General features: G+C 41.4%; 1 protein-coding gene across 3 annotated transcripts in view; it reads right to left on the minus strand.

The window, feature by feature from the left end:
* LOC124802977 (anoctamin-1-like) overlaps positions 1 to 26,636 on the minus strand; it is a 265,666-nt gene that overhangs the window by 141,607 nt on the left and 97,423 nt on the right. Inside the window, exon 1 of one of the 3 annotated variants that reach the window (XM_047264077.1) lies at positions 17,504 to 17,658. The exons of the other annotated variants lie outside the window; for them this stretch is intronic. The gene's annotated coding sequence lies outside the window, so the exon portion shown is untranslated. Of the gene's footprint in view, positions 1 to 17,503; positions 17,659 to 26,636 lie in introns of those variants that run through there. 3 annotated transcript variants of the gene reach the window in all.

The following is a 26,636-nucleotide window of genomic DNA, read 5'->3' on the forward strand; positions in this document are numbered from 1 at the left end:
CAGCCCTGAAGCAAGATAATCGGCCGTGGCCATTTCCAAGGAACCGTGTCAGCAATAGCTTGGGACGCGATAGGGGTATGACGAAAGAACTAAATTAGGATGACCGAAGGAAAATCCCAACTTCCCTTCCTAATAGCAACCCATCGTGAACATTTGCAAACGGCTTGCATGGTGTAGTAGTAGTAGTAGCTGTGGTGGTGGTGCTATGAGTTCACGAAGATCTACACTCCTGAAAATGGAAAAAAGAACACATTGACACCGGTGTGTCAGACCCACCATACTTGCTCCGGACACTGCGAGAGGGCTGTACAAGCAATGATCACACGCACGGCACAGCGGACACACCAGGAACCGCGGTGTTGGCCGTCGAATGGCGCTAGCTGCGCAGCATTTGTGCACCGCCGCCGTCAGTGTCAGCCAGTTTGCCGTGGCATACGGAGCTCCATCGCAGTCTTTAACACTGGTAGCATGCCGCGACAGCGTGGACGTGAACCGTATGTGCAGTTGACGGACTTTGAGCGAGGGCATATAGTGGGCATGCGGGAGGCCGGATGGACGTACCGCCGAATTGCTCAACACGTGGGGCGTGAGGTCTCCACAGTACATCGATGTTGTCGCCAGTGGTCGGCGGAAGGTGCACGTGCCCGTCGACCTGGGACCGGACCGCAGCGACGCACGGATGCACGCCAAGACCGTAGGATCCTACGCAGTGCCGTAGGGGACCGCACCGCCACTTCCCAGCAAATTAGGGACACTGTTGCTCCTGGGGTATCGGCGAGGACCATTCGCAACCGTCTCCATGAAGCTGGGCTACGGTCCCGCACACCGTTAGGCCGTCTTCCGCTCACGCCCCAACATCGTGCAGCCCGCCTCCAGTGGTGTCGCGACAGGCGTGAATGGAGGGACGAATGGAGACGTGTCGTCTTCAGCGAAGAGAGTCGCTTCTGCCTTGGTGCCAATGATGGTCGTATGCGTGTTTGGCGCCGTGCAGGTGAGCGCCACAATCAGGACTGCATACGACCGAGGCACACAGGGCCAACACCCGGCATCATGGTGTGGGGAGCGATCTCCTACACTGGCCGTACACCACTGGTGATCGTCGAGGGGACACTGAATAGTGCACGGTACATCCAAACCGTCATCGAACCCATCGTTCTACCATTCCTAGACCGGCAAGGGAACTTGCTGTTCCAACAGGACAATGCACGTCCGCATGTATCCCGTGCCACCCAACGTGCTCTAGAAGGTGTAAGTCAACTACCCTGGCCAGCAAGATCTCCGGATCTGTCCCCCATTGAGCATGTTTGGGACTGGATGAAGCGTCGTCTCACGCGGTCTGCACGTCCAGCACGAACGCTGGTCCAACTGAGGCGCCAGGTGGAAATGGCATGGCAAGCCGTTCCACAGGACTACATCCAGCATCTCTACGATCGTCTCCATGGGAGAATAGCAGCCTGGATTGCTGCGAAAGGTGGATATACACTGTACTAGTGCCGACATTGTGCATGCTCTGTTGCCTGTGTCTATGTGCCTGTGGTTCTGTCAGTGTGATCATGTGATGTATCTGACCCCAGGAATGTGTCAATAAAGTTTCCCCTTCCTGGGACAATGAATTCACGGTGTTCTTAATTCAATTTCCAGGAGTGTATATGCATCACATTAACCGAATTCTATGGAATATTTCGTATACATGTGCTTCAAGATACAGGAAAAGTAAACGCCTGTGAGTCGCTGTTGAGTAAACCAAGGAAGCCAGATAAGGGAGGGGGCAGAGTGGAGAGAATTTCTCTCTCTCTCTCTCTCTCTCTCCCCCCCCCCCTCTCCCCCCCTCACACACACACGCACACGCACATAAAACAAGACGATTATACGTTGAATTTGTGAATTAAGAGGCCTGTCCTGGTAGGGTTTGGTGTCCATTCCACGACCTTAAATGTTTCTCCGAATCATGAAAGTGCAATTTCCTATCGCATCCGCTCTGTTACGTGGCCCTCCTCGCATGGTGCAAACAGCAGGTCGTCACAATGCTGTCCCAGTACCAATAGCAACTTATATCACACCATTCTCTAAAATATCCCCGTGAACTCTGTACATCTTCGGTACGTTACTAACAAGAAAAGGCCCCAGCGGTGCGATCGACTTTTTGAAACCATCTATACGGTCATGTAGGTTACCCTTGTGGACCCACATTTGCAAGTAATTGACGAAAAAAATCGAAATTTAGTTTGATAGCGCTAACAAAGTTGATTTGAATGTAGTATAATGGATAGAATAACAGCTTCGCAAGCACGAGGTTGAGGGTTCGAATCTGTTCAGTGCACAACTTTACTTTTTATTTTTAAATTGTTATCGAAATTACTTCGATCATTATTTTTATTCCGTTAATTGGTTTAACTGTAATTTTTTATTTCTGTTCCTTTGTCAAATCATCACCGTATGAACATTTTCATTTGTTTCGTTTTTGTTTATGTGATTGTTATTTCAATCGGAATTTTTGTCAATATGAATTTAAGTATATTTGTCTGTTAAAATATTCAATTGTTTTAAAACTCAATTCCATCAGTTACAAAACAAAACACGAAATAATCTATATTTGCACAATGGTGTGAAAAGTTTGTTTCTGTTACCAGATGTGCAACTTTTTGCACGGTAATCGTCATAAAAACATTTAAAACATAACCTAAGTATATATTGCACTAAGGACAAAATAATGGAGATGAAAATTTAAATGAAAGACTGGTTTATAAGTAAATGAAATTCAACCAAAATAAGAAATAGATATGTTGTTGTTCTGGTCTTCAGGCCAGAGCCTAGTTTGATGCAGCTCTCCATGTTGCTGTATCCTGTGCAAGCTTCATCTCGTAGTAACTACTGCAACCTACATCCGTCTGAATCTGTTTAGTGTATTCATGCCTTGGTCTCCCTCTACGATTTTTGCCCTCCGCGCTTCCCTCCAATACTAAACTGATGATCCCTTGATGCTTTAGAATGTGTCCTACCAACCAATCCCTTCTTTTAGTCAAGTTGCTCCAGAAATGCTTTTCTTCTCCCCAATTCTATTCAGTACCTCGTCATTACTTACTTCATCTACCCATCTAATCTCAAGCATTCTTCTGTAGCACTACATTTCAAAAGCTCCTATTCTCTCTGTGTCTAAACTATTTATTGTCCATGTTTCACTTCCATACATGGCTACACTCCATACAAATACTTTTAGAAAAGACTTCCTGACACTTAAATCTATACTTGATGTTAACAAATTTCTCTTCTTCAGAAACGCTTTCCTTGCCATTTTCAGTCTACATTTTATATCCTCTCTACTTCGACCATCATCAGTTATTTTGCTCCCCAAACAGCGAAACTCCTTTACTACTTTAAGTGTCTCAGTTCCTAATCTAATTCCCTCAGCATCATCCGACTTAATTCGACTATATTCTATTACCCTCGTTTTGCTTTTGTTGATGTTCATCTTAAATCCTCCTTTCAAGACACTGTCCATACCGTTCAACTGCTCTTCCAGGTCCTTTGCTGTCTCTGACAATTACAATGTCGTCGGCAAACTTCAAAGTTTTTATTTCTTATCCATGGATTTTAAAAAGCTTAATTTCAGAACAGTATCTCACAAAAAGACGATCTCTCATGGTAGGTTTTATAAAAAGTTCTCAAAAATCGAAACTTGTTATTTTATGGCTGGGGGGGCAGGCAAGTTCTATGGCTGAAGAGGTGCGTTTCGGCGTCTAAAATATTAAAAATTGCCCTGACACACAAGAAAGCGTTCTTTCACTAGAACATTAGGCGTACATAACAGTAGTAACAATGACGAAAATCCAATCACTTAAATTATTAGTGACACCGCTGGCTTATCCGACTAATTCAGCACCCAATGGCTCATGGCATTTTATAGTGCAAAAGTTTGTTTCTGTGGGAGGCGATGTTAATCACATGAGGAAGCTGTCGAAGAACAATATCGTTTCTTCCTTGTTTAGCACACTTCTTAAACTAGTTTCGTTCGATAACCTAGGTGCCTTACACTGCTGCCTAGTACGTTTGCCGCTTTGCATTTATAAGGGCCGTACGACCTCAATGTTTCGGCATTAGCCTCTAATAAATCTTAAGCACTCTTGAGTGAGAAAATCTGGAAGTGTCAGTTACGTATCATATTTTCCGAGCAATTAAAGAATATGTACGCCTTCGTACATAGCAGAAATAAATGTCCAAAACGGGAATGACAGCAGGAAAAGTCATTTAGAGCAGATCACTTGCTCACTTCTAAAAACGATGAGAACAGATCTGTGGAACAAGCCTGTACTAGTGGTATTGGCAGTGGTTTCGAATACGTAACGCTTAATAAAGTAACCAGATGGCAGTTATAAGAGTCGAGGGACATGAAAGGGAAGCAGTGGTTGGGAAGGGAGTAAGACAGGGTTGTAGCCTCTCCCCGATGTTGTTCAATCTGTATATTGAGCAAGCAGTAAAGGAAACAAAAGAAAAATTCGGATTAGGTATTAAAATCCATGGAGAAGAAATAAAAACTTTGAGGTTCGCCGATGACATTGTAATTCTGTCAGAGACAGCAAAGGACTTGGAAGAGCAGTTGAACGGAATCGACAGTGTCTTGAAAGGAGGATATAAGATGAACATCAACAAAAGCAAAACGCAGATAATGGAATGTAGTCAATTAAACCGGGTGATGCTGCAGGAATTAGATTAGGAAATGAGGCACTTAAAGTAGTAAAGGAGTTTTGCTATTTGGGGAGCAAAATAACTGATGATGGTCGAAGTAGAGAGGATATAAAATGTAGGCTGGCAATGGCAAGGAAAGCGTTTCTGAGGAAGAGAAATTTGTTAACATCCAGTATTGATTTAAGTGTCAGGAAGTCATTTCTGAAAGTATTTGTATGGAGTGTAGCCATGTATGGAAGTGAAACATGGACGATAAATAGTTTGGACAAGAAGAGAATAGAAGCTTTCGAAATGTGGTGCTACAGAAGAATGCTGAAGATTAGATGGGTAGATCACATAACCAATGAGGAAGTATTGAATGGGATTGGGGAGAAGAGAAGTTTGTGGCACAACTTGACCAACCGGGTAGGACATGTTCTGAGGCATCAAGGGACCACCAATTTAGTATTGGAGGGCAGCGTGGAGTGTAAAAATCGTAGAGGGAGACCAAGAGATGAATACACTAAGCAGATTCAGAAGGATGTAGGCTGCAGTAGGTACTGGGAGATGAAAAAGCTTGCACAGGATAGAGTAGCATGGAGAGCTGCATCAAACCAGTCTCAGGACTGAAGACCACAACAACAACAAACGCTTAAGTACACAAGGCTTAATAGCGAGGCTGATATTTAGTTAAGCATCAGAAACGGCGTGTCTTCAATTACAATTTCCATACTCCTTCAGACAGTAAGATTCGGAGTTAACGGCAAATCATTTGCTCTCCTGGTTCTAGGCTAACGTAGCAGCCACTGTGTCCAGACATGGCTATCGCAATAGATAACTTATCGAAACTAAGTTGGTTCCAACAAGATAGCATTAGGCAAAGTCTAGCGAGTGACCAGAGAGCTCTGCCTTACTGAGTATAAGATCATGGAGCCACTCATATAGGAAAGTAGTATTTTTTTTATTTTCGGGGAGGTATTAGTTGTAATCATCGAATCCTACAGCAAGTGTCAGATGCAATTGGAGATCATAAAATGAAAGCAGTGCTTTTTGCCGATGACCTGATGTTATGGGGAAATTGCGAGAAGGAGGTGCAAGAGCAGTTAGATGTATGGGAGGCAACGGCAGCACAATATGGAATGCATTTCTCTGCAAAGAAAAGTGAAATAATTGTCACAACAAGGAAGAAGAATAGGCCAAATGTGGATATAACTTGTGGAGGGGAAAAACTACAAGTGGTAGAGAACTTCAAGTACCTGGGAAGCATGATTGAAAGTAAGGGGGGAAACGCAATGGAAGTAAATGAAAGGTGCAGAAAAGCAGGGCAGTTCTTCAAATGCATTAGGGGGCTTATTTGGAGCAAGGAGGTGCCACAGAAATCCAAGGGAATTATATACCGAACCTACTTTGTCCCCATATTGGCATACGGAAGTGAGACATGGGTAATGCACAAAAGCGACAAAAGTAGAATACAAGCTAGTGAAATGAAGTCCCAGAGGAGAAGGTTGGGTGTAACAAGACGAGACAGATTGCGAAATGTGTATGTGAGGGAAAGACTAAAGGAGGAACCAGTGCAGGACAGGATAGAAAAATCAAGACTGCAGTGGTATGGACACATGAAGAGAATGGATGAGGGAAGAATTCCAAAGAGGATGTTTGATCTGCAACTGGAGGGGAAGAGGCCCAGGGGAAGACCAAGAGATAGATGGGTGAAGGGAGTGAAGGAATGTGTGACGGGAAGAGGAGAGAACTGGACGAAGGTGGAAGAGGGGGAATGGTGGAAAGACAGAACACGATGGAGAGGCTTGTGTTCCCGACAGACCCAGCCAGTGGCTGGAAACTGTCCAAGATGATGATGATGATGATGATGATGATTAGTTGTAATCATCGACTTTCCACGGATGACGCTGTTGCTAAAAATAAATGTTATTCGATGAAAAACTAAACTGTCAGCTTGGTCTGAAGACGAGTAAGGTGGCGCAGTGATCAGTACACTGGCGCTAAGTACGAAAATGAAAGATTCTTCGTCTCACGAAAAGTAAAACATGTAGGGCAGGATCCAGAAAATTAAGTCAACAGCGTGAGACGAGGAGAAGACTGGAAGAGAAAACGTAATAGGTGCGGTGAAATCCATCCCTGTGACAGTGAACTTCAAAATGAAACATGGATACGGAAGATTCGTCATTCATGGTGAAGAAAATTACTGCAGCAGTCGGAAACTTCGGACACACACAGAAAGGACGACGATTCAGATTCCTATCCGGTCATTCAGGTACAGGTTTATGCGCGAAGTAACTGATCCCGTAAGTGCTTTAGACGCATGAAAACTGTCTCACACCCACACAGAATTTTAAATTGCTATGTAGACTCAAGCTTGTTTCTGCTCCCAACATGGAATGACATTTGTTCTTGTTTTCTCTGTTGAACCTATATTCCTTGGAATTGGTGTGGTTCCTGAGTCACAAACGTTAAAAATTATGTTTCGACGAAGTGTCCGCGGTAGAATAAAGCACTAGTGGAGATTCTCAATGCTGAATGGCGTGGCATTGCTACAGCTGCCTTCTCGGATTCTTCCGGATCTCTCCCCTCTGTTAAAAGGGAAATACGGAAGCGTCCGATCCCACGCGTCTGCTTTGACCCATGACGTCACAAATATGGCGGAAACAAAAACAAACACACACACTTTCCACAAGAAGCCTAATGACACTAACGGGACAAGCGCGGGAAATGGGGTGTTTTGAGTGGGGGGCAAACTAGATATAAACAAATTTAGATGCCTTGCGTAGCTACAACGTGTAAGTGATGACAGTCATGCATGAATACCCACCCACCTCCCCTGCAACCCATAGAAGATAAAGATGCTTCAGTAGCTGATTAGTGTTTTTTGTCTTTAAAAAAAAATCTCACGGGATAGAACGAACAGATCAGGAAGATAAATATAATAAACTAAAACAGAAATTCGAGGAAACAGATAATTAAAATAAGTAATAAGTGTTTTAAAATTTAAAAAAATCTCACGAGATAGAACGAACAGATCAGAAAAGTAAATAAAATAAGATAAAACAGAACTGGAGACAGCCACACTCAAACCAAACTCCGCGCCGTCATGACGTCACACACGACAACACCCTTACGTCACGAGTCAAAGCCGACGCATGGGGTCGGACGCTTCTGTCGACCCGTTAAAAGTTTCGTTTATACCTCAAATCACCTCTCTCAGAGGGGCTTACCCGATGGAACGCCGTGCGTTAACACACTGTACTGTCACCACGATGTATATTTATAAGCTTTATTTTACAGGAAAATAAAACACTAAATTGCCGAACAAAGCTATAACCGCCCACGATAATGAGAGATGTACAATTGCACAACTACGGTCTGCCAACATTCCACGATTGGCTTACGATTATGGGATACTGTCAGTTTACTCGAAATCTTTGTGGACATTGTCGTGAATTGCGTATACTTATTACTGGATGATGCTCAATGAACTATGAAAAACAATTATGACGTAATTTCGACAGTCTTCCGGCAGATTGTATTGCGTCTTATGTTTTCCTTAACTTTTAGACTTGCGAGAGATTTTACTAGATTAAAAGTTTGTCATCCACTTGGAAATCGGACGTGTTAGAGGGAGGACGAGTAAAAATTTCGCATCGTCGACCAGATGCGATTTCAAGGGGGGGAGGGGGGGTGTATGTCTATGATGAAGCTGAAGCGCCCCCCCCCCCTCCAGAACTACACGTTTCTTTTCAATTTACAAAATATTCTTTGCAACATGTCTTTCAGACTTAGCAGACTCGAAAATTTTCTCGCTGTAGTGGTTGGTTTTATAACAGATTGAGAAAACATCGTTTACTCTGGAGTCTCTAGACACTTGTGGAGAGATTGGCCAAGGCGAGACGAACTCAGCCCCCTCCCAAACTTGGATTGGACTCTTCTACTAAGAATTGGGACAAAATGAACTAACGCTTCAGACTGAATAGAAATAAGGCAGCGCGATGCATTTTCAGCATTCGTCACAGTCTAGGACAAATGTAACCGTGGCGTTTTACCGCGTTTCACTCAGTCGGTGATTCGCTTCTTTTCCCGTTGCCAAGAGCCGCGTACATCTGCTTCATTACTTCCGGTTATTTTTCTTCATTCTAGCATATTTTCGCCATATCGGTATTCATTCCCAGCAGTTTCCCACTCATCCACACACATTCTTGTTATTTTAAAAGTTTTCACCACGTTCGTCGTAAGATAATATTTGTGCAACTAGTATTAAATTTCTTTTGAACCTCAGTCAAAATTGTGATATTTACTTAAGGAGAAGCGTATAATATTCAAACAGGGCATAAATATTCTAAACGTGAATCTTGATTTTGTAGTCATTTATATTTTACCAGAAATCACTATGACGGAAATGCGAAACTGTCACTTCTAAAACTGCGATCAAGTGATTTGAGATTGCATACACAAAACACCCGTGTTAACTATTTCCTCCACTTTGGATAACAGTACTCTGCTGTAAGATTGGCAAATAGAATCTATAAGATTTAGAATGAGAATTAATGTACAGAAGCGATCCGCGGACAATACGAAATTGCTTTGCGAGAGGAAGGTGGGTGTTTCACTCTTGCTGTCTACAGAGTACTTTCGAGTTTCATGACTTCTCTCTTTCCTGAGACAATGGAGAAGCAGCAAGGCTTCTGGGAATTATGGCGTCAGACGGAGTGTGGGAAGTTCGTGAACGAATGCGAAGAATACGGAACTCAAGATTTCTAGCTGCACCTTCTCGCTCACAAGACATTGCACTGAAAAATACAACAAACAATCTTTCAGCTGTGCTGTCGCATAATTATGATTACGAAAATTGCTCCAATATTCCCTGTAGTTGACCAGAATGTGTGAAAGCAGAAAGCGTTGTTGCTGTAGTGGAAATTACTTCTACACATGTACATTACATTACGCGTAAAGCCAAGATTATTGTTAACAATATGACAGTGGCGCTGTAGATTTATAGTATAATCAGGATCATCTGAACTGGGTGTCAAGCGCCACTTACACAGCTGAAACAAGGAAAATGCACATCAGTCATTACTGTTCCGCTAATTTACATTCTCCATAGATGAGTAGCATTTCTACGTTCTCTTCGTTTGAGTGCAATGAACATACACAAACCAACTGAAGACAACTGAGTAAATGACCGGTGAGCATTTTCCTTGCGTTTCCATTCGTTTACTGCCACATCCAGCAAGAGGACAGGTTATTTTGGAGACGTGCAATGTATGCTAATAAAGGAGTCTAAAAGTCAGCTTTGTGTGATCCTTTCAATAACATGTTTACGCGAATGATTCAGTATGATACTTTTTAAACAGATTTCCACGAGGAAGTGGATTAACGAATAAAAAATATAGTGTGCTTAAAAATAAAAGCAACAAAAACGTCTTGCTGTTTGTCTCTGCACGAAAGGGCACATACAGATGGTCGCCAAAATGTACATCGGAAGCGCCACTGAAAGTAAAAAAAGGTAATTCTGTATATTTATTATAATAATAATAATAATAATAATAATAATAATATCCTTGACTTGACACTTGTGGTCTCAAATTAGAAAACCGGTTAGATGCAGCTCTCCACGTTAATCAGTAATGTGCAAGCATCTTCATCTCTTCATACTACTGCAACCTTCACATATTTCACCGGGCTTACTATAGTCAAGCCATGATCTCCCGCTACTATTTTTAACTGCCTGCACACACAGACATACACTCTTCCCTCCATTACCAAATCAATTACTCCTTGATGTCCCAGGATATCTTTCAACAGGTTCTTCATTCAATTCAAGTTGTGCCACGCCTTTTTCCCTTCACAATTAGATTAATTATTTCTTCATTATTTTTCCGAGCTACCCACAATCTTCAGCATTCTTCTGTAGCATTTGAGTTTACTATCCATCTGTAGGCTCACAAAATTCGCAAGCACAATTTCACACGTTAGTGTGCAACAAATGTACTACCGAATGCCATTCCCTCTGCCATCACCCGATTGATTCGATTACATTCAATTACCCTTGCATTACTTTTGTTGATATTCAAACATGAGCTTTTTTTTTCAAGACCTCCATTCTGTTCAACTGATCTTATAAGATCTTTGCTATCTCAGACAGAATTAAAAACTCTGTGACAAACTTAATTCTCTGAACGTTAAATTTCCTTTGCAAATTTATTGTTGGTTTCCTTTATTGCTTGCTCAGTGTATAGATTGATCAATATTAACGACTATGAAAGAACAAGAACTGCTTCTTCAATTGTTTTCGGCAGAAAACCTGTATTCTACATGCAGTACAACGAACTGAATACTTTTTCAACAGCGAGGATGTGGCTACAACTGCTATCTTAGCAAACCCGTAGCCAAAACACACTGCTTTCTATCATTGAACATGGAACCAAATGGTGCATGGTTTACACGGTTAGTGATGCTACACTGCTCTTAATTGTTCCTTTCGAATAGCCATCCGTAATAGGGTTGCCACGTGTCCTGATTGTGTCGGGATCGTTTCTGCGTTTTTGGTTGTCCCGTGCCTCTCTATGAGTATGATGGAACAGCCTCAAGTCGCTATTCTTGTTTTCTTTTACAGTTTTACTTTTTCACATCATACAGTACAATTTTAAATTTCATTTCATAAGTTTATCGTCTTATCATCATAAGCCAAAGCCCATATGGGTAAAATTCACGAGAAGGCAATAAAAAAGTGGGTTTAAAAGTAAATTGTTTAACCGCCTGTTATTCTAATAGTAAATCCCACTTGTGTTGCAACATGCTTCGTACTTCGTGAGGAAAATGAACTTCTCGTTAAAGTAAGATAAGAGTTGTTCAGAGTTCTATCAGCATGTTCTACATGAGAAGAAACTTCTAAAGAACGCTACACCGAATAAGTACTTGTAAGTGTAAGTTGCAACCCTCCCCCATTGTTCTTCACTAACGAGTAAGGTAAACACTTTTCATTTAAATGTTTTAAGTTTCAAGTATGGTACTCTTAGTTTTGATGTGAGAATGTGAACTGACTAACTTTAGTAGTAAGAACTGTGCCTTTGATAATAATAATAATTCTTTAATTTGCCCTTGCTTTTCACTTGCCACGGGTGGAAACCTTATCCGTAAAAGTGTAGGAGTTTTATATTGAAAACAATGTTGACAGCAAAGGTAAGTATTTTGCTCAGAAGTCCTACTTTCTATACTTCTCCTTACCATAAATTATTAATCCCTTCCTTGAAGCGAAAGTTCTGTGTTTCTCGTCAAAAATTGATAATTACGAAACCGAACAGCAAGTGCGTGGAAAAAAATAAAATAAAATGATGGTATCCTATGTGCCTCGATAGCACAGAATGACAGTTACTGAACAGGAAAAAAACTAAAGTAGTTACAAACTACGTCGTGCACATACTTTATTCAACATGTAAACGTCACTACGGATATTCGGATTTAGGTTATGACACGTTAGATATGCCTACCATTACTGGCGATGGTGTGGCAGAGACGAATATCGATGCCGTCGATGACCTTATGAATTGCTTTCTTCATCTCAGCAAAGGTTTTGGGGTTATTCCTGTACTCCTTGTCTTTAACGTAGCCCCCACAAAAAGGAGTCCTGTGTGTTCATTTCCGGAGAATATGGCGGCCAATCGAGGCCCATGCCAGTGGCCTCTGGGTACCGCAGAGCCAGAAGGTGGTCCCCAAAGTGCTCCTCCAGGATATCAGACACACTCCTGTTTGATGGGATCGAGCTCCACCTTGCATGAACTACATCTTGTCGAAATCAGGGTCACTTTTGGATAATGGGGATGAAATCATCTTCGAAAACCTTTATGTGCTGTTCGGTAGTCGCTGTGCCTTCAAGGAATAGTATTCCTGGAGATTGCGCACCATACAGTCACCAACTGATGGTGGAGACACTTCTCGATCGCGGAATGTGGATTCTCAGTCCCCCAAATGCGCCAATTTTGATTATTGACGAACCCATCCACATGAAAGTGGGCTTCGTCGCTAAACCAAACCATACTAATTCCCACCATGTCCCGCGGTCAACCGCGCAGTTCGAATGTTCGAACGCAAACCGTTCGGAAGGTATGACGATTTTATTTCATGTAGTTCAAAAACTGTCACTTTGTAATTAGGAGTGCTTGCTCAAAAAGTTATTTCTCTAGCTTATTTCTAATCACGCGAATTACGAAGCGAAGGTAGTTAAGAAATAATGTGAATTTCTGAAAACGACACACCACTGATCCGTCTCCCAAAGGAATGTATTGTTTCAATATGTGTAACCTGACAAGTACAGGGAGGGCCAAATGAATGCGGCCCGGATGAGTAAAGACTATTTTGAAACCATCTGTAACGGTATTAAGGGAGGAGGAAAAAACTTACAGTTGCTTCCAACGGGACGGAGCAGCTGTCCATACAGCCGGACAATCCTTGGAGCACAAATACACAGTCTTCACGCCAAACAGTTGTTAGCAGAGGTCAGTCTACTCGCAGCACTAGCTGGCTACCATGTCACCTGATCTGTCAGTGTGCGATTACTTTGTGTGGGGAGCCCTAAGTATAAGGTGTATCGCAACAATCCCCACAGTCGTCAAGAACCGCAGCAGAACATTTCGGATGAGATTGCAGCAATCCAGCTTCGATCTGCCTTTAGCAACTTGCTGACAAGGGCCCCAAAGTGCCAAAATATGAATGGTGGTCACTTTCAACGTATGCTATAGTCTTAGTACGGTTTCCTTTCTTCTGTGTTTCTTTGTACCCTAGAACTCTGTCCTCTGGGTCATTCATTTACCCCATGAAGGCATGAAAGATTTGGGTCGACAGAAGCGTCCGATCCCACGCGTCGGCTTTGACCCGTGACGTAAGGGTGTTGTGTGTGACGTCATGACGGCGCGGAGTTTGGTCTGAGTGTGGCTGTCTCCAGTTCTGTTTTATCTTATTTTATTTACTTTTCTGATCTGTTCGTTCTATCTCATGAGATTTTTTTTAAATTTAAAAACACTTATTACTTATTTTAATTATCTGTTTCCTCGAATTTCTGTTTTAGTTTATTATATTTATCTTTCTGATCTGTTCGTTCTATCCCGTGAGATTTTTTTTTTTAAAGACAAAAAACATTAGTCAGCTACTGAAGCATCTTTATCTTCTATGGGTTGCAGGGGTTACGACCCCTGGGGAGGTGGGTGGGTATTCATGCAGGGCTGTCTTCACTTACACGTTGTAGCTACGCAAGGCATCTAAATTTGTTTATATTTAGTTTGCCCCCCACCCAAAACACCCCATTTCCCGCGCTTGTCCCGTTAGTGTCATTAGGCTTCTTGTGGAAAGTGTGTGTGTTTGTTTTTGTTTCCGCCATATTTGTGACGTCATGGGTCAAAGCAGACGGGTGGGATCGGACGCTTCCGTATTTCCAAAGATTTGACAAAACGAATAATGCTTAACAACGAAGATTCCAGTTTTGATCTCTGTTGATTATGCAAATCTTTCCATCGCTCGCTGATATTATGCCGTAGATAATGGTCAATGAAATAGCAGTGTTAAAACTACATGGAGTTTATTTTATCCATGACAGTTAAAAAAAAAAAACGCGGTTGTTTTCGCAAACATCACTGAAGATAAAGCTGCACCCAGCCACTTAGTTTGGACGAATCGAAAAATGTGGCTGCCTGCAGCCTTTTCTTCACTGGTGTTTACTGACAGATCGTCACTTGTTTCAAAGCTTGAAATTTGACGAGTACCAAACATCGCGTTTGCACCTATTAACATACAGCATGCCAATCACAGTGTGTGAAGTGACACATTTGATCTCTTAAAGCTCTCCAATTGCAGCTGGTCTGTCGGTGGTATCTTAATGTCATTTTAAAGAATGTTCCAACAATGAAATATTGCTAAGATTGAATGATGATGCAGACCAGAATTATAAGCAAGGGGCACTACTGACACGATTGCATAAATGAGTCCCGATTTTCATTCTAGTATTTTCAGTTTCACTTACGCAGATGACGTACCATATAAGTTACCGTAGTTTGTAATGCAATGAATTAAACTACGTACTTTGTTGTTAAAGCAATCCAGCTCACAGCTTTAACTGAGACATTAACTTCGCATGTTTGTCAAGAGGGTTAATACAGTGCTTAGGAAAAAATGATTAGGGTTTGACGAACTGACGATGACACTAATTAGAGATGGACAAACTCAGATAGGCGAATCATCCTGATATTCAATGCATCGATTTAGTAAAATCACAGATAATTAGCATCGCTGAATGGGGATCCGAATCCCACTCTTGAATGCGAGTTCCGTGCAACACACGTGGAGCGTGAAGTTTACTGTAACATCTGTCTCTATCTGAGACTACTGAAATATTAACTGAAGTGACTGTTAGCGGACAGCTTGTTATAATGCAATATCGGTGAATACAATGAGTGCATTTTTATTTTCTCCACACGTTTCGTAGCAAGCACTAGGTGGTGCAGCTACTCACAAAGGTCCCGTGGTGGCTGTAATTATCGTATGGCAGCGAAACTTTGTAGATATCCTAATGTATTAAAGCTGAACCGATTTACGCCGGAAAAAAATTGGTTCCAATTTTGGCCACCTGTTGCAAATCTGGCGCACTACAGCATCTTGACGTCGTGTGTTCAAATTACGTAAGTGGCAACGTTATGCCCTTCTCACTTGTTTGACCTCTACTGCCCATGTCCTGTTCCTAATGCATTACATATGAAAACATGTCTATAAATCTTTCTTGCATTCACGGGGCCAGGTTTGCATTTGGTGGCCAAAACTAATTTTTTCCAGCATAAATCAGTTCGACATTAGAATATCTACACAGTTTCGCTGCCATACGGTAATGACAGCCTCCACTGGACCTCTGAGTAGCTGCACTTTAATTATAACCATCCAGCACAAACAGACATAACGCCACAACATTACGTCACAGGACGAAGCCGACGGGTCTAGTGTAGCAGGGGATACAACCCGTCGGCTTTGGACAATGACGTCACAAGTCGCCAGATAGCAGTTTACCATTTTCGCTTTTGCTGTTATGTTTCAGTTTCGTTTTTTTACTGATTGCTTAATAAAGTGGATCTGTTTATTCTATCTCGTGAGATTTTTTTAAAAAAAGCCAAAAAACACTTATCAGCCACTGAAGGGAGCTACAACACTAAGAAGAATCGCTTCTCTATTGGCGACTTGTGACGTCAATGTCCAAAGCCGACGGGTTGTATCCCCTGCTGCACTAGACCCGTATTTGGGGCCCTCTTCCAATACATTGAGAATGCCTTTACAGAAATTAACTGACATTCAGATCCCAAAATATCAGATCAGCTGAATCTGACGATACCGGATGTCGGCTTCGGGTCTAGTGCAGCAGGGGATACAACCCGTCGGCTTTGGACATTGACGTCACAAGTCGCCAATAGAGAAGCGATTCTTCTTAGTGTTGTAGCTCCCTTCAGTGGCTGATAAGTGTTTTTTGGCTTTTTTTAAAAAAAATCTCACGAGATAGAATAAACAGATCCACTTTATTAAGCAATCAGTAAAAAAACGAAACTGAAACATAACAGCAAAAGCGAAAATGGTAAACTGCTATCTGGCGACTTGTGACGTCATTGTCCAAAGCCGACGGGTTGTATCCCCTGCTACACTAGACCCGATAATTTTAATGAGATGGCAGAGCAGACTTTAAGCATCTAAGTAACAAGATGCCTATCTCTGCATCCTAGCTCTGACAAGGCAGAACATTATATACCGTGTTTAGATATTCAGCAGGCGTTAATGGCAACAAACCGGCCTCACACGGCCTTGTCGGAAATGACTAAGTGCGGTAGTGATGCAGAGATCGCGGTCTCACCGGACGGTGAATGTGTCAATAAACAGCAAACATTGCTCCGCACTAGCCTCAAGAGGTACCTCTAAACACTCATGCTACGTTTACGTTAAGTTTTGAAACGTTTTCGTCTCACCAGATCCGAGAATTCCAACGTTGATTCGCTCGAGAAAAGCACGAAACAAAGAGGCCTCTTACGCTCATATACTGCACAGGAAGCGTTACAATGAAGTTATTTTGCTCTGTCTGCAAACCAAAATAGTTTTGGATACCCACGAAGAAGGAAGTTGTAAGCCGGCATGCTAGCATTTGCCAGTCAAGGCCAAAACATCAAACGGTGGAATGCGCGATGCGAAACACTGTACAAACGTAACACTTCCGTTTAACATACACTTCTTACCTACAATTTTCGTACAAATCTGCCAGAAAGGAGATGGGTAACGAAAACTCGACATAAAAATGGAAGCTAAATATTATGCCAACTCCACCTCACCCAAAAGTATTCATAACTTATTGTACTCATGCCAGCGAAGAAGCGTCAGTAAAATTACTCATGCTGAAGTACCACCGTACATCAAATGGAAATCATAAACATGCAACCTGAATATATCTCCTCTGAACGGTGAATATCCTTGCTTTACTACTACTTGCGTTTTATAAAGCAGCATACATCTTCCTCCTGCAGGATATCACACCAGCAAACAAAAAGTCACAGCCCATTCAAAGAACATCACATTTCTGTCAGACAGTACGACTTCTTGTTTATGTACATTTAAGGTTATATCATAGCGGACACACTAAGAAAACGATTTGTTTGATGCGTTTCTTGCGATGTACACTCTAGTCTGACGAGATAAAGAAGAAACTGCTGGAGCTATACAAATCAATTTAGCACTGTGAGCGCTGCTCGCATGTGTCTCCGGACACAAAATCTGTTACCTTCGCACTCAGTTTCTCTTCAACAACGAGATGTTTACATACCTAATCAAATCCAACGCACTTTATGTGAGATCTGTTTGCAAGACAGCATTCACGACACAGCGGTAGATTCTCACGTTCAGATTTACATGAAAGTCATGTCAACTTTCCCGTCACCGGTGGAGCAGCACGCCCTCCACACATTTAGCGGCCCGACAACTAACGCCTTCTCCGAGACCAGCTATAGTTCACAGTTCCATCCGCTAGAGGCGCCGCAGCTTCGGACCACGGGATACCTATTACGAATCAGCGGTACAGCCTCCCTCGGCCATGCACAGTCGCACTACAGTCTTACGTTAGACTGGACTATGGTAACACCGTTGCGCTCTCCCAGCCACAGTTTGTTAATCATTTACATCACGACAGAACAGCTAGAAGTATTCGCTATTTTGAAGATTTACTTCTTCCGGAGGGCAATCGTTCATTTTATTTTATTTTTAAACAATAATAGAAGCAAGTGAATGACGACCAAGCAGACGAACAAAATTATCTGATCGAACTTTCGATCTTGCTTTGAACGATGTGCTGTGCCTGCGTGGATGACTACACTTTTATGTGCTCCGATTTCATCTCGTACGCGAGGCCGCAAAACCGCTGCGACAAAAAAAGTTCTAAAATGTTTCTGGTTTAGTTCAGATTCATTTTCAGCACTCGGAGATAAAATAATTCTTGGTTAACAGTTTCTCCGTCAGATACTATAATTTTGAATCAAATTATTTCTACCTTTTATGATACGTTATATCAGTTCCATTGAACAGATAACTTCTCCTAGTTAACAGAAAAAAATGCAGGTCTGATTACAGTCACGCACAAAAAAGTGTAAAAGAAACAGTCCGGGGAACTACCACCCTCCTATAGAACAGATTATGACTGTTTCAAAGAATTGTTTCCCCCGTGTGTCGTCACTGCTGTAGGAACTAGGCTACCAGAATTATAGACTAACAACACACACAGTCTTATCAGCAACTGGTTTTCTAATATAAGACATAAATTAAATAGCGGCAAGTGGAGAATTTTTGTTACGTGGAGAACAATATCGCCATTCTGAAATGTTAAGTGTCAGATATTGATATCTGAAGTCTTGCAGCGAATATTACATGCAATTTTCATTGCCAGTGATATTAAGAAGCTTTCTGTTAATGACTGCATTTCTATTTGAAAGTATTATTATATAGTCATGTAATCACAGCAGCTCATCTGCAAGGCATTGTGACTTTTGGAAAGCCATCCATATACAAAAATTCTGTTTAGCAGTGTTTACAAAAGCTGGACTTTTCATAGCAAAGTTAAAAAAAAATTATTTTGTTTTCCAAAACGATAATGAATATAGAGAGCTTGTGATCACTTTATATACTTAGTTTGTCAGTGCACATTCTTGAGTACATGAGCTGTAGAAGTCACATTTAGGAGATAATCGGAATGTGCCCCAATAGTGCATGATCCTTTGTAGTAAGTGAACAACCTGAGATATTCCTTTGCCCATTGTCTGTCTTCCTGTCAGTAAGAGAAGACTGAAGACCTTATTGGTTCCTTATGGAAGACGCCGATTTTCAATCAAACAGGATCAGTGCTAAAATGGCTAAGAGCATAGGACCCATGCGTTTTTCCTGTAGTGTGTTGCTCCATCGATGATGGTGGAAGCTTCGTAACTGATTAACAACAGTATGCTGTTATATGCAGTTTTATTCACGATGAAGAGGAAATGACAAGATCTTATTTTATGTCTTATCACTAAGGATATAACTACAGGTACAGGTGCCATTCTGAGTAAGAATATAGCTGCTATGAATTTTCCACCTTTCAGCTTTTTCAGAAAGTAATATTAATTTAGTGATCATTTATTGTATTGCATGCCTGACCACTGACCTTGTAAAAGCTCTAATGGTTTATACACATCCACAGCTGGCACATTACACTGAAAATACAGACATTTGGAGCATGTCACCTGATTACGTACACAGGGAATCATATACAATGTGATGAACTTAGTTGTTAAATCTGGCAAAGTTAATGCATCAAATATCAGAATAAATGCTGCTCATTATTTATGTATTTCCTTAAAGATATCTTTAATTCTCATGACATCCTGCTCTTCAGTTTTTCTGTAATTCTTGAATGGCTTTATTCACTAGTTCTCTTAATGAGTCGACACTTTCTAAAATTTCAGGTTCACATGAAGTTCTGTCACCAATGGACAGGCATACACCGTTACTAACTTCAGATATAAATAATTTGAATGCCTGGATCTGGGAACTGTGAAACTTTTTTTTACTGCTTTAGGAAATGGTGTACATTGTGGAATAAGTTCAACTGCGAAAGTATGCAGATAACTGTTCTCAATAAGTAATTACCTCTGTACTTTTATATAAACAAGAAATAACAGTTGTTCATGAACAGCTACAGAATCATCTGCCACTTGTATTTATCTACAAACATTTTAATGCTTTAAGCAAATGTATAGAGTACATTTTATTGATAACACTAGCAGACCACACATGTACACAAGCAGAGCTATGCAAAATTCCCATCGGATAAAAGTGGAGATAAACAAATGGCCTTGAATTACAGTCCCTCTCCTTCATCCCTGTGTTCTCAAAAATGAGAGATAATAACTTACTACAAAATACTGAACCACCTTCCTGAGAATAACCTCTTACCAACAGCTCAGTTTGTCATCCATAATGGTTTCTGTACTAAGAAAGGAAATTTATGTCATACATTTAGTTCTGGTAGAGCTAAACAAAAAAATATCCTGTTCGCATTTTTTAAGATCTTCCCAAGGTCTTTGATTCCACAGACCATAAATACATACTAGGAAACTAAACTGGTGTAATGATGGTGCTTAATTCCGGCCAGAATGGCATTCTGGCTCCTCCCAGAGCATTTTTCTTTTTCACTCGTTGGAACAAGTCATCATCAGAGATTTAAAATATATTAGTACACGTGAATTAAATTTCAACTATGTGATCAAAAGTATCCTGACACCCCCAAAAACATATGTTTTGCATATTACGTGGATTGTCTGCCACCTATTGCCAGATACTCCATATCAGCGACCTCAGTAGTCATTAGACGTTGTGAGAGAGCAAAATGGGGAGATCCGTGACACTCACGGACTTCAAACATGTTCAGGTGATTGGGTGTCATTTGCCACAAATCTTTGCACAAGATTTCTGCACACCTCAACATCCCTAGGTCCACTGTTTCCAATGTGACAGTGAAGTGGAAACATGAAGGGACACGTACAGCACAGAAGCATACAGGCCGACCTCGTCTGTAGACTGACAGAGACCACCAACAGTTGAAGAGGGTTATATTGTGTAATAGGCAGACATCTATCCAGACCATCAAACAAGAATTCCAAACTGCACCAGGATCCACTGCAAGTACTATGACAGTTAGGCGGGAGGCGAGAAAACTTGGATTTCATGGTCGAACAGCTGCTCATAAGCCACATGTCACGCCGGTAAATGCCAAACGTCGCCTTGCTTGGTGTAAGGAGCGTAAACATTGGACAGTTGAACAGTGGAAAAACGTTATGTGAAGTGACGAATCACAGTACATAATGTGACGATCTGATGGCAGGGTGTGTGTATGGCGAATGCCCAGTGAACATCATCTGCCAATGTGTGTAGTGGCAGCAGTAAAATTTGGAGGCAGTGGTGTTATGGTCTGGTCATGTTTTCCATGGAGGGGGCTTGCACACCTTGCTTTGCGTGGCACTGTCACAGCACAGGCCTACATTGATGTTTTAATCATATTCTTGCTTTGCACTGTTGAAGAGCAATTCGGGTATGGCGACTGCATCTTTCAACACAGTCGAGCACCTGTTCATAATGCACGGCCTGTGGCGGAGTAGTTACACGACAATAACATCCCTGTTATGGATTGCCCTGCACAGAGTCCTGACCTGAATCCTCCAGGCCTCACCGACCAACATCGATATCTGTCCTCAGTGTAGCACTCCATGAAGAATGGGCTGCCATAACCTAAGATACCTTCTAGCACCTGATAGAATGTATGCCTGCGAGGGTGGAAGCTGTTATCACGGCTAAGGGTGGGCCAACACCATACTGAATTCCAGCATTACCGATGGAGGGCACCACGTACTTGTAAGTCATTTTCAGTGTCCAGATACTTTCTATCACATAGTGTAACTGTACTTTGCTGCTGCACTGGCACTGCTGGACACGACAATGGGTGACCAACTCAGCAACCTGTGATCTAGTAACATGGCGATGTCTTGTTTTGTGTGTGTCATTGATAAATTAATAACAATGAGTCTTGAACATGAGCATCTGTATAATGTGCTTTCATGAAATCTAGTTCCTTACATGTAATAATTTGTGCCATAGCTGCTGATCAACTGCACACATGGAGCATGCATGGCTAGAAATTGGCAGCCTTTCGAGCTGACACATAAACATCCTTCGCCTCACATCCCTTGCTGTGGTGCTCAAGATCTTTTCCTATTTCCCTGCCCCACACCTTTGTTAGAACTTAGGTTGTTGCACAACGTTCGAAACTTGAAACTTGTGATATTGGGAAGTGTTAAATATGGTGTCTCACAAGGCTGGTGCTTGGACCTCTCTTGTTCTTGACCTAGATAAATAATTTACTCAGGACATTGGAAGACATTTCAAAAATGATGTTTTCTGATGACGCTTGTAGGACTAATAGTGTCAAACACATCCATACCAGAAAAAGGTCAAAGAATAATAGAACGGGCTTAGAACTTATTCACAGTTAACCTTTGAACTCACAATTCCAAACAATAAAAATGGGTTACCGGTGCTATGCAGAGAGATAAGATGCATACAATAGATGAGGATCCACATGTGAAGTTCCTAGTGATCCTGATGAATAATAAATTGAGCTGACCCCAGCAGGTGGGATAAATTAACAAAAAAGTTCAGATCTGCCTGTGTACATGTAGAAACCTCATTCATTGTGGTGACCTGCAGATGGGATGACTAAGATACTTTGCACATACTGCCCTATTGTATAATCTTCTGAGGCACTGCTGCTAAGATCAAAAAGTATTTATTTCACAGAACTGTGCAGTTAAAATGTCTTGCAGAATACTCTTCAAGGACATAAGAATTCTTAGATGTATGATATTTTAAGTTAATAATTTAGCACGGACAGTACAATCTACGATCACAAACTAGAGGTAAAAATAATATCAGTACAGACTGTGCTTCTCTTTCTAGGTTTATGAATGGAGCTTTAAATTCTTTTGCAAAAGTTTATGACATACTGGCATTAAACATTATGCAGCAAACTGAACATCCCAATCCATATAAAAACAAAATAAAGGGGTGCTTTATTAGTCAATTCTCCTAGAATTCATCATAATATTTAGACTCAGAGATGTAAATATTGCTTAATCTAAAGTTTATATTAAACAAGTCTTGACTTGGTAGTGTTCTAAATAAGTTACATAAATGCTTTGTTTGAAGTAGTTTACATGGAGGGACAGTGGCTGTTTTGAAAGTAGCTGTTTTTTCCCCTAATATAGAAATACAAATGTAAAGTGATCTAGAAGTAATTTTGATAATTAACAGTGAGAAAAGATTAGCAATGAGCATAATTAACATTATTAACAGAAGTATCTTCTAGTGGCTTCTTCTTGTGCTGAATGCGTAGCTTGACTCATTTGACACTTCTGAAGGCTCTTCTTAATGACAAAATATATGGGACATGCAATTTGTTGTAAATAATCCAAAAGCCTTCAGAAGGAACAGTGACCTCCATATTTACAATACTAGAAGAAAAAAATTCCCATCAAAACTCTTCATTAAAACGGACTTAGATAAGGAATGTTTCCATAATGCTGGTACCCTAATTTTTGATTACTTAGCTAATGATATTAAAGGTGTGAAAGTGAGAAAAGCTAAATCTTAAAGTAGACTGACAAAGTTCCTTCAGAGAAACCGCTTCTAATCCATAGAAGAATTTCTATTAAGATACTAGTGGTTAGAAAATTACACTAAGTTTTGGTTTTTGTGTAAATCCTGGTGCATGTCCTTGTGTAAGGTGGCTTCCTAGTGTAGTTTTCCTGCCACCAGAGGCTCCACATCATGCCACTACATTTAAATCTCATGCTGGTGCACAGCCTATAGTTTAGATCAGTGCATTCTAGTTTGCACACTTATTTTGTGCAGTAGCTTTTGGGAAAGCAGAGTTTCTAGTAACAAGTAACTGTAGATACATCCACTTTAGTTGAGAAATTTATTTCTATTTAACAACTTGCTATCTCAGGGTATACTGAAAAATCTGCAGAGCAATTTTTGTGCTTCTTTATTCTCCTCGATATATTTTGTGTACATTCCAAACTCAGTAGTGTCATTTGAGGTCTTACATCTATTTTTTATGCACTACGATATGGCTAGGGATAGTGCTTGTTGTGAGTGAACACAAGGAGAATTGGCTGCTCTCCATAAAGAGGTGGAAGCTGCATTGGCTACTGTTGACGTGCTTCTTGCAAATGCCCAAAGTTGTGGCAATGGCAGGGCACTGGTGATGAGAACTGCGACACCTTTGGTCCCGATTGAATCCCCTGGTGACCAGGGTGTTGCTACATCTTCTGATACCCAACATCTGACTGGTCTGTCCTCACTCAAGTGTGGGTGGCAGACAGTGGTGGGTTCGCATGTCACTGGGCAGAAGGCAAAAGAAGGAGCGGGTCGTGCGGCTAGCTCCCTATGCCTTAGCAACAGGTATGAGGTGCTACCCAGTGTTGAAGATAATTCTGAGCCAGCAGGAGATGCCTCTACTGCTGGGCCAGCAACGGATTTCCTTGTCCAGTTGTGAAGATATGCATGTCACTGGGAGCTCCAACATTAGGAGGGTGATGCAGCCCCTCAGGGAAATAGCAGGAAAGGGTGGAAAGAATGCCAATGTGCACTCAGTATGTTTGTCAGGAGGTCTCGTCTGGGATGTGGAGCAGACCCTGCTGGCAGCTGTGGAGTGCACTAAGCACAACCAGCTGCATATAGTGGGATTTGTTGGCATGAATGACACCTGCCTCTTGAGTTCTGAGGGTATCCTTGGCTCCTTTCAGTGGATGGCTGATCTGGTGATGGTAAACTAGCTTTGCACATGGGGTGCAGGCTAAGCTGTCTATTTGTAGCATCGTACCCAGGGCTGATCGTGGTCCTCGGGTTTGGAGCAGAATGAAAGGTCTAAACCAGAGGCTAAGACGACTCGGTGACAATTTTGGATGTGAATTTCTCAACATCTGCTATCGGATGCAGACTTTTAGGGTTCCCCTTAATAGGTTAGGCATGCACTACACGCAGGAAGCGGCTACTAGGATTGCGGAGTACATGTGGTGTGCACAGGGGGCTTTTTTAGATTAGAGAAACCCTCCCTTGGGATTAAAGATGATTTGCCTAATAACGTAGCCACAATATCCTAAGAGAATGTTCATTGTCACAGGTCAGAGATGTTGTTGCTGTTGTGGTCTTCAGTCCAGAGACTGGTTTGATGCAGCTCTCCATGTTACTCTATCCTGTGCAAGGTTCTTCATCTCCCAGTACCAACTGCAACCTACATCCTTCTGAATCTGCTTAGTGTATTCATATCTTGGTCTCCCTCTACGATTTTTACCCTCCACACGCTGCCCTCCAATTTAAATTGGTGATCCCTTGATGCCTCAGAATATGTCCTACCAAGCGATCCCTTCTCCTAGTCAAGTTGTGCCACAAATTTCTCTTCTCCCCAATTCTATTCAATACCTCCTCATTAGTTGTGTGATCTATCCTTCTAATCTTCAGCATTCTTCTGTAGCACCACAATTTGAATGCTTCTATTCTCTTCTTGTCTAAACTATTTATCGTCCGTATTTCACTTCCATACATGGCTACACTCCACACAAATACTTTCAGAAACGACTTCCTGACATTTAAATCTATACTCTTAACAAGTTTCTCTTCTTCAGAAATGCTTTCCTTGCCATTGCCAGTCTTCATTTTATATCCTCTCTACTTTGACCATCATCAGTTATTTTGCTCCCAAAATAGCAAAATGTATTTTCTACTTCAAGTGTCTCATTTCCTAATCTAATTCCCTCAGCATCACCTGATTTAATTCGACTACATTCCATTATCTTCATTTTGCTTTTGTTGATGTTAATCTTATATTCTCCTTTCAAGACACTGTCCATTCCATTCAACTATTCTTCCAGGGCCTTTGCTGTCTCTGACAGAATTACACTGTCATTGGCGAACATCAAAGTTTTTATTTCTTCTCCATGGATTTTAATTCCTACTCCAAATTTTTCTTTTGTTTCCTTTACTGCTTGCTCAATATACAGATTGAATAACACCGGGGATAGGCTACAACCCTCTCTCACTCCCTCCCCAACCACTGCTTCCCTTTCATGCCCCTCAACTCATATAACGGCCGTCTGGTTTCTGTCAGAGATAAAAAAGGTTCATGATATTAGTAAACTACATTAGCATGCAAGGAAAGGTCCCAGAATTAGTATCACTTACTGAATGCTATAATGCACAGATAGTATTAGGGACAGAAAGCTGATTGAAACCGGACATCGGTTACAATGAAATCCTAAATTCAGATTGAAATATTTATCGTAAGGATAGGTAGCTTGTTTATTGCAGTAAAGAATTTGATAAAATCTAATGAGGTTATCATGGATTCAGATTGTGATTTAATCTGGGTGAAGTTAAGTACCAAAGATCAGTCAAAAATAGTAATTAGACGCTTTTATAGATCGCCTGGGTCAGGAGCTCTAGTGGTTGTGCACTTCAGGCAGAGCTTGCAGAATATCATTTGTAATTTTCCTGATCATGTTGTTGTAACAGTGGGTGACTTCGACTTGCTGCGTACAGATTTGGAATGTCATGCTACCAAAACTTGTACCAAAGACAGGGATTTGTGTGACATTGTTCTGGATGTCTCGTCCAAAAATTACTTTGAGCAGATAGTTAGAGAACCAACTTATGAGGGTATCATCTTGGACTTCCTGGCAACAAACAGACCTAAACTTACCAAATCAGTTAACACAGGGGAAAGTATTAGTGGTTATAAGGCTGTGATAGCATCTATGACAATGGGTCTTACAAAGAATGTTAAGAAAGGTAGGAATAAATTTTCTTTAGCAAGAGTG

Source organism: Schistocerca piceifrons, chromosome 6, assembly GCF_021461385.2.
Source record: "Schistocerca piceifrons isolate TAMUIC-IGC-003096 chromosome 6, iqSchPice1.1, whole genome shotgun sequence".
NCBI classification, from domain to species: Eukaryota; Metazoa; Arthropoda; class Insecta; order Orthoptera; family Acrididae; genus Schistocerca; species Schistocerca piceifrons.